The sequence below is a fragment of the Arachis ipaensis genome, chromosome B09 (assembly GCF_000816755.2).
Source record: "Arachis ipaensis cultivar K30076 chromosome B09, Araip1.1, whole genome shotgun sequence".
NCBI lineage: Eukaryota > Viridiplantae > Streptophyta > Magnoliopsida > Fabales > Fabaceae > Arachis > Arachis ipaensis.
Window position 1 is genome coordinate 113,402,728 of NC_029793.2, and position 7,627 is coordinate 113,410,354.

At 30.5% G+C, this 7,627-nt stretch overlaps 1 long non-coding RNA gene across 1 annotated transcript in view; it reads right to left on the minus strand.

Moving 5' to 3' along the window:
- The window catches only part of LOC110266616, a 26,196-nt gene extending 19,059 nt beyond the window's left edge, over nucleotides 1-7,137 (minus strand). Inside the window, exons 1-2 of the long non-coding RNA XR_002354059.1 lie at nucleotides 7,124-7,137; nucleotides 6,409-6,410 (exon numbers count right to left, since the gene is read on the minus strand). This is a non-coding gene — a long non-coding RNA (uncharacterized LOC110266616). The remainder of the gene's footprint in view (nucleotides 1-6,408; nucleotides 6,411-7,123) is intronic.

Below are 7,627 nucleotides of genomic sequence, written 5' to 3' on the forward strand. Positions count from 1 at the left end.
TTATTCATATATTTTCTCATCTTATTAGCTCAAATTTAAAAAAAAAAAGTGGTTTTATGACACGTTCTATTAAGTTAAATCAATCTATTTAACTTCTGATGTATACTTATTTTCTTAAAAAGAATATTTTTGCATATTTTGTTTTTTACATCTTTGAAAAGTATGATAATAAATAATTGTTTTTTAGAAAAATGAAAGAAAACAAACTTGAATGGGAAGTTGGGAACAATATAACCAACAGCCTAATGACACGGTCTCATGGCCAAATCCAACAAGATTTAATTTGATGTCACATTGCACATTTTTGCTAATAATAAGTACCACTGTGATAAGGCTGCCGATGGTAGTTGGAAGAGTATAGTTTGAATTTGAGTGTATGTTAATTGGAACAATTCCAAGTGGAACCAAAATCCTATCTCCTTGTCCACCTAGTGCTTATAAACTACAACTATGCTGTTCTCACAATACAAATATTAGGATCTCTGCTTTAATTTTGTCACACGAAAAAGACGTTTGACATTCCTCCAATATATTCCTCAAAGGCTATTCAAGCGTGCAAGGAATAAGGATGATACTTGAATTAAGGGACTTGTTTCACGTATTTTATACTCAATTCAATTTATCCAATCATCATGGGCACATTTCAATTAAATCAGGATCCATGTTAACTGGATGCATGTCTTAAAAAACCTTTAGCCTTAGCTTTTTTCTCAAAGTTATTTATTTTTTGCTATTTTTTGAAAATCACAATCAAAATGTTTAGGATTTTATGAGAAATATTTTTCCTATTTCAATTTTTAGTACTTTCTATTTTACTAGGTTTCAGTTTTTTATTCACAATTCCAAAAACCAAAAAAAAAAAAAAAAAAAAAGAAAGAAAGAAAAACACTGAAAGTGAAAACCAAATATATCCCAAACTGTTTTATTCTAGAATTGTTCACGGTGGTGAAAGAGAGGTTGAGATGGAGACTCACCAATCGGTCATCACTTCGGAGTCAAATGGAGGTGGTGTAGCTGCAAGGATTACAATGATTAAGTCAATCTCAGGTCCAAGAAATGCTAGAATTAAGATTAGGAAAGATACCGATGAAAAAACTTATCCCTAGTATTTATAGTTTTTGGTGACTGGAGATTTAAAAAGAATCTTTGGCTGATTCTATCCTCTTTTATAGGATAATATATAATCTTGATTTGGATGTGTATAGCTCTTAAATACCCCGTTTATGTGCGTTCAAACCCACCCTATGAACTAAACCGTAACACAAACAAAATAGAACCTTAACATGTTTTTATTAGTCGTTAAATTATTCTCTTTTTTTGCAAAAAATATTGTTCATACCCTAACCAAAAAACATAAAATCAGGGCCAATAAAAATAAAGGCCTACCTAAAAAAGGGTGACATCTTCTACTTGTCAGATACGATAAGAAAGTCCAACCCTACTTATTCAAATAAGTAACTATCTCCTATTATCTCTATTTCATCTATAAGATAGATTCCAATAAATTTTAGTAATAAAAAGAACGGTTATCCATCAACAAAGATAGAACTATTTCAAAAAGTGGTTATTTACTCTACTATAAATACACTGACACCTCTCAGATATATTCAAGTTCCTATCTATTAAAAACTTGTTCAAAATTCTTGCTAACTTAAGTACCGAAATCTCTTGCAGGTACCATCCCCACCTCCTCACGAAAAATTTGGATGGCAACACTTTAACTCCAAAATAAGTTGGACGCTGCTTCAAAAGGAGTTTGTGTCTCACGTTCAGGTCTAAATTGACATTTCAGGTAATTCCCAGAATAATTATTTTTAGTGCAAATTATACTTATATTGTGGTTTGAGATTTGATGAAATTTAACTTAAATTCTTTTTATTTTTCAAAAGATAATTTATATATTGAAGTGGATTCTTAGATGAAGTAGAATAATAATATTTATCGTGGCTATTATAATGCCGATGCGTATATAACTTGGTGAAAATTTTGAAGAAAACGAATTGGAACACATATATTATTTGGCACCATCACAGAAATTTACTATTTATTTTCTCATGGTGTTGTCAATCTATACAGAATGTTTTCTCCTTCAATAATTCAAGTGGGAAACATTGAATTTCATGTAATCTTCTTTTACACTAATATATGCAAATAAACTATATCAGTATTCATTAATGCCTATATGTTACATGATGAATAAAATTTATTATTTTTATTTAATATTATTTTTATCAAAATATCAACCCTCTAACATTTTTCTCTATATTAGTATTAAAAACGAAAATGCAAAAGGGTGGAATGTGTACCACATTTTTTTTGGTTGAACGATCTTAATCTAATTCCAATTTCCAATACATGATTCCTTCATGACTTAGGTTACACAAGCATATAGAAAAGAATAACGACAATATATGAGTGCAACCAAATATGAGTGAGTGAGAGAGAGATTTATTCAAAATACAAGTTTAATCCGAAGTATTTTATTCTCTCATGTAGTATTGGATGATAAGCTAATAAAACTCCTGACATATTATTACAAAACACTATTGGTGGAATGTCACATTGCTGGCACAACTCTAACAAGAGATTTTGGATCCAAATAAGTTCAGTAACGACAGTGGCGATCTGCTTCAATGGAGCTCCTACTCAATGTTGGTTGTTTTGTGCATTTCCATGATACTAGGTTCGATCCAAAGTACACACAATAGCCAAACACAGATCTTCGATCAAATGTATTAGTTTTGTGAAATTGAAGAGTTAAGTCACTAGTACCTGTCAGATATCAAAGCACCCTTTTTATTCACTGCCAACTAATGATCAATACCATAATTAGGCATAAATTGACGAATCTTATTTATTAAGTATATAATTTTTTTATAATTATTTTTGTTAACAACCAATAATACTTTTAAAAAATTACAAAATAATATATACTTAACAAAAAATCACCAAATTTTAAGAATAATAATATCTCATTTTTTTAATTATGCTTGCAAAAAATGCATCAAAATTAAATCTCTAATGTATATTTTGAAAAATACATATTTAATGTTAGTTTTTTTGCAAGATTATCTAACATTAAATATGTATTTCTCAAAAAATATATTAGAGATTGAATTTTGATACAATTTTTTGCAAGCATGATTAAGAAAATGAGATATTAGTATCCTTAAAATTTGATGATTTCTCGTTGTGTATATATTTTTTTTGTAATTTTTTTGTTAACAACTAATAATACTTTTAAAAAATAACAAAAAAAATATATACTTAGAAAAAAATTTTCAAATTTTAAGAATAATAATATCTCATTTTTTTAATTATTCTTGTAAAAAATCACATCAAAATTCAATATCTAAGGTATTTTTTGAAAATATATATTTATTGTTGAGTATTGTTGTTATGTTTTTAAATTATTTAAAGGCATTTTTATCGATAGTAAAATTTAGGTGTATTTTTGTCAGCGTTTGAATAATTTGGGGGCGTTTTTGGTGGTTAACCAATTGTTATTTGTTACATTGGCCTAGTAGAGATATTTATACAAGAAAGAAAGACCCTAAATATTTCAACACATTCAGTTAAGTAATCATTCAACTTTTGGCTCAGAATTGACTAAGAAACTTCTTGCTTCGTCTGCAGTAACTTCACTGTAAAATTAAACCAAATAACAAGTTATGGAAGAAGAAACATTGAATTTTAAATGGTCCAACTAAGAAAGAAAAAATTGCAAAAACCTGTCTGCAGCTTCTGATTTGGGGATCAAAGTGATTCCTTTAGAAGAAAGAGAATCACAGAAACCATGAAGGTTCTTCTACTCCAAATGTCGCAAAGGAAATCGTTGAACTGTTTTGGTTCCTTCAGAGGAAAAAAAAGTTATTATTGACCTCAAATACAACCAAGAGTAAGCAACAAATAGGTAAGATAGAATTAAAATCCTGACAGATTAATTATTTCAATTCCATTCCGATCTCAGCATATCAATTGCTAAATAGCAAAGATCAATCTAGTTTGACTTAGGAACTAATTCTCAAATCCAAGGTACTGAAAGAACTATCTCGAACATACAAATAGATGGGTAACACACATGAATACATGTTGCATCACTTATTTTGACATTATAATTTCCATGCAATGTTCCTAGCTACCCCATTTTACTTCCAAGTGTTTTCCTTCTTAAACCATTCAGTTATTTTCAAATGTTCTTTTATCTAATCCATGATAGCAAATAAAAAAATCGCATGCACTCATCCCTTTCTGTGAAAGAACATCTTTATTTTTGTGTCTTCCTAGACATTACCATGCATTTGGATGCAATTGCAAAAATCCAATGCAACCAATTAACTGATATATAATTCTCCTATAATATATAAAATGTAAAATTAAGTTGTTGGATTTTCAGAGACTATAAACTACTACATGGATTGTAACTTCACAAGGGATCAATGTTTATTATATTACAGTCAAGAACAACTCAAACATGCTAGAAACCACAAACCATAATTCTAGCCTAAAGTACGATATTGATTTCTAATGTATGTTGCTCATCCTGAAGATGTCTATATTTATTTCTATGGTACCAGGCCTTTGATGACATTCTTTAGGTTACCTCACACGGTATCCTGTGTTATAGCAACTACAAGATCCGCACAATTCATGTTTGGCAGAACATTAAGAATTTTGATTTCTTCTACTCTAGACTGTACTATTTAATTGAAATGAAACAAAGAACAATAATTCTGGCATACAACTTCTGTGAGGCTATATGAAGTCAATACCTTTTTTAATTGATTACACATGGCTTACTCTCTCCTCTGGTACTCAAATATTCAACTTAAGTTTAAATAGTTAGAATCCATGAACATATCAGTTTGTTCAAATGATGAGAAGGTTTAGATGACATTGCAGTAGTCTTTTCTTTTGATTCCAAAGAAGTTTCTTCGTGTTTCATTGAGAGTAAATACACAACTAGAAAATTATTTAATATAGACAAATTTAATCTTTGCTACAGACAGAATTTTTATTACCGACAAAATTGTCGACGGGTTTCGTCTTTCTGTAAAAGTCTCGTCATAAATTATTTATCGACCGATTTTTTTCGGTCAGTAATTTACTGACAGATTTTTACCAGTTACCGACAGATTTTTTCTCGGTAAATTCTCCCATCCATTTTCCTAGAACGTCAAACATTCCAACGGATTTTCTGTCGATAATTAGAGATAGATTTTTTGACGGATTTTCTATTGGTAATAATTAGAGACATATTTTTTATGGATTTTCCGTCGGTAATTGGAGTCTTGGAAAACCATTCCAAACTCTGAATACAGACAGAAAATTCTCTGTAAATCTGCCAGTAAGGTAAAATAGAATTTTTTTTAGATTTTTCCATTGCAAAATGAATACTTTAGGTTTGTTTTCTAAATTTACTCCATCAAACACACTGTAAATTTAAAAAAAGAATACCAAAAATCACATAAATAAACATAATATTCATTACATGATACCTATAAAATTGGATGTTTTTTTTCAACATCATTAGCCAATATCTCACTGTCTTAATAAAAAGATACCAAAAAAAAAAAAAGATGACCATCCCAATATTACATGGATCTCCTTCATTAACTGATGTCACAAATTACACTTAGCACTTAAAGATAGGATAATTTAAAATATTAATGGATAACCAAGTTGCATTGGCAACATTAAGCTCCACATTGAAAGTTGATCTTAGCATCTTCTGACTGAAATAGAATTAAAATCCGAATTGGAATTAGAATGAATTGGAGTGCTTGAATTCATTCATATCAAAGCTAATATGTCTATTTAAATAATTATTTTCGAAACTGAGACTTACCAAGACTTTTGATTGTCTCTTTTTCCATTGAGAACTAGCCTGTAAAAAGTGCATGCTTGTTATGTTAGACGAGGAAAGAACTTAATAAAAACATGCATTAACTCGAACTCTTAAACATTCAGATAAAACAATTTCTTTGAAACCAAGTTTGAAACTTAAAGAGGCCTCTGATGGTTATCAATGGCTAAGAGAAGGGAGGTTAAATCTTAGCTTCCTTTTTTGCTGAATATTACTTTTTACTTTTTCAAAGAAACTTATGAGATATTTTTACTATTATCTCGTATCGAGTTGAGAGACATTTTCATTTTGTCTCATGAGTAACAGAAATAGCAGCGAAGTAGAAAAGAAGGAGCAACATACAGATGTATCCTGGTTTAGCTACTTAGTACAATGTAGCCTACATCCAGTCTCCATCACAACAGTGATGGAATTTCATTATCTTCAATAGGATTACATTCAATAGTTCTTCCTAGTATCTACCCAATCCTATCTGGGACAAGTCTAGATTCTAACCCAACCTGAACTTGAGTAGGACTCAAACCTAACTTTCAACAGCCAACTACTAACCCAACTTGTAAGGGAATCCCCTCGAGATTATGATAACAAAACAGAAATATATACAAAAAATTTCTGAGATAACTATGGCTTTTTCTCCAAGTTTAACTCTCTGCCTTTTTTCACTCATTGACTTTTTCTTACAAAACCTTATATTTTGTCTTTTACCAATGAAACACAGACAGACTAAATTGAGAAAAATTAAATATTCAATGAAAACTATGAAGGAAAAGAATAAACAGCTCAAAGAGCTACAGGAACCCAAACGTGTGCTCTCACTCCCTACTCAATCCTTGGCTGTTCACCTCTATTATAGAGGAGTAAAGCTTACAGGACTTGAAACCTTCTTCAGCACATGTTGGTTCTCTTCTTCCAATACACAGATGCAGCAGCAATGTTCACAGAAGAGAGGGAGGGTAGAAGCAGTCACATGTAACCATACCTTCAATCTTCTCTTTCAACCTTTTTCTTCAATAATCTTGAATCTGAGCCGTGGATTCTTGCTTTAGCTCTAAGTTTGTTTATTGACCATAGATTCCATGCAGAGCACCATTGAATCTTCTCTTTCATATTTTTCAGAACAGTGCTTGTGACCCAATTGATTTCTTCAATAATCCTTGATGAAACATAAAGAGGGAAATCGCATTTTTGTGATTTTCTTTTTTGATGAAATCTTTCCTCTTATTGTAGTCCTGAAACTTACTTGAAATTGGTAACAACCCTTTTGTTCTTCACCGAATCCTAGTGGCAGAACTTTTCTATTCTTTCTTTCTTCTTTGTTCAAAGAGTGATGTGATAGGTGAGAGTGGAGAGAGAAGAGAGAGTTTGACTTTTCAGTAGATGAAGTGAATATAATTAACTCAATTGAAATGAAATAATGTCATGTGATGGTTCCAATAAAATGGAATTTGAATCACTTAGTTACTATCTAAGTGAATAAATAGATTTGAATGTTGACCAATGTTGGACTTTGGTTTGATTATGGGCTTGTTTTCTATCTTTCATTATTTAGCTAGTTGCTTGTTTGTTTCAATCAAGAATTATTTGTGATGGTAATAATTATATATCCTTGGACTATTAAGTGTGAATTTGGGCTTGAGCATTTGCTTCTTGGGCTAATAGCTTTCTTTTCCTTTTTGTTTTTGCTTTTGTTTCTGATGAAAAATATTTGTGATGAAGCAAATAACCTTTGGGCCATAATTGTGTGTAGGTGGGCCAGATGTC